Source organism: Amblyomma mixtum, unplaced genomic scaffold, assembly GCF_055824585.1.
Source record: "Amblyomma mixtum isolate Tamu unplaced genomic scaffold, ASM5582458v1 scaffold_130, whole genome shotgun sequence".
Classification (NCBI taxonomy): domain Eukaryota; kingdom Metazoa; phylum Arthropoda; class Arachnida; order Ixodida; family Ixodidae; genus Amblyomma; species Amblyomma mixtum.
Genome location: NW_028317663.1, coordinates 29503 through 31317, shown reverse-complemented (window position 1 = coordinate 31317; position 1815 = coordinate 29503). Strand labels below are relative to the sequence as shown.

The 1815-nt window shown below is 50.0% G+C and overlaps 1 non-coding gene across 1 annotated transcript; it reads right to left on the bottom strand.

Annotated features, from left to right (window-relative positions):
• On the bottom strand, positions 1-1815 carry LOC149324832 (small subunit ribosomal RNA). Its single transcript, XR_016286669.1, has one exon. It is a non-coding gene; the product is annotated as a small subunit ribosomal RNA (ribosomal RNA).

The following is a 1815-nucleotide window of genomic DNA, read 5'->3' as shown; positions in this document are numbered from 1 at the left end:
TAATGATCCTTCCGCAGGTTCACCTACGGAAACCTTGTTACGACTTTTACTTCCTCTAAATGATCAAGTTTGGTCATCTTTCCAACAGACCGGCGCAACCGAAAGGCCGCGCCGGACATCGGTCCGAAGACCTCACTAAATCATTCAATCGGTAGTAGCGACGGGCGGTGTGTACAAAGGGCAGGGACGTAATCAACGCGAGCTTATGACTCGCGCTTACTGGGAATTCCTCGTTCAAGGGGAACAATTGCAAGCCCCTATCCCAATCACGAAAGAAGTTCCACGGGTTACCCAGTCTTTTCAGACAGGGATAAAGACACGCTGCTTCCTTCAGTGTAGCGCGCGTGCGGCCCCGGACATCTAAGGGCATCACAGACCTGTTATTGCTCTGTTTCGTGCGGCTAGGAGCCGCTTGTCCCTCTAAGAAGGTTGTAAGGTGCTGGGAACCCCGCACCTATTTAATAGGCTAGAGTCTCGTTCGTTATCGGAATTAACCAGACAAATCGCTCCACCAACTAAGAACGGCCATGCACCACCATCCACCGAATCAAGAAAGAGCTCTCAATCTGTCAATCCTCCCAGTGTCCGGGCCGGGTAAGTTTTCCCGTGTTGAGTCAAATTAAGCCGCAGGCTCCACTCCTGGTGGTGCCCTTCCGTCAATTCCTTTAAGTTTCAGCTTTGCAACCATACTTCCCCCGGAACCCAAATACTTTGGTTTCCCGGAAGCTGCCCGCCGAGTCATTTGAGTAACTCAGGCGGATCGCTGGTTGGCATCGTTTATGGTCAGAACTAGGGCGGTATCTGATCGCCTTCGAACCTCTGACTTTCGTTCTTGATCAAAGAAAACATTCTTGGCAAATGCTTTCGCAGTAGTTCGTCTTGCGACGGTCCAAGAATTTCACCTCTAGCGCCGCAATACGAATGCCCCCGTCTGTCCCTCTTAATCATTACCCCGTATTCCAAAAACCAACAGAACAGAAACGGGGTCTTGTTCTATTATTCCATGCAAGTTTATTCAGGCGACTCGCCTGCGTTGAGCACTCTAATTTTTTCAAAGTAAAAGCGCAGGCCACCTCGAGACGCACCAATGAAGGGCACCAAGAGAGGACCGGCATGATGTTCAGTCCGAGCCGTCGCATCGGGTAGATGCACTACTCGTCTGGAACTGAGATCCAACTACGAGCTTTTTAACCGCAGCAGCTTTAGTATACGCTATTGGAGCTGGAATTACCGCGGCTGCTGGCACCAGACTTGCCCTCCAATTGATCCTCGTTAAAGGATTTAGAGTGTACTCATTTCAATTACGGGGCCTCAAAAGAGTCCCGTATTGTTATTTTTCGTCACTACCTCCCCGTGCCGGGAGTGGGTAATTTGCGCGCCTGCTGCCTTCCTTGGATGTGGTAGCCGTTTCTCAGGCTCCCTCTCCGGAATCGAACCCTGATTCTCCGTTACCCGTAACAACCATGGTAGGCAAGTAACCTACCATCGAAAGTTGATAAGGCAGACACTTGAAAGAAACGTCGCCGGCTCATGGCCATGCGATCAGCACAAAGTTATCCAGAGTCACCACAGAGTACGGGCAGAGCCCGATGGGTCTTGGTCTAATAAAAGCGCCCGTCAGCCAAAGGCCTTCAGGCTCAATGCATGTATTAGCTCTAGAATTGCCACAGTTGTCCAAGTAGAAAGAAACGATCTAAGGAACCATAACTGATTTAATGAGCCATTCGCGGTTTCGCCTTATTTCGGCATGTACTTAGACATGCATGGCTTAATCTTTGAGACAAGCATATGATTACTGGCAGGATCAACCAGGTA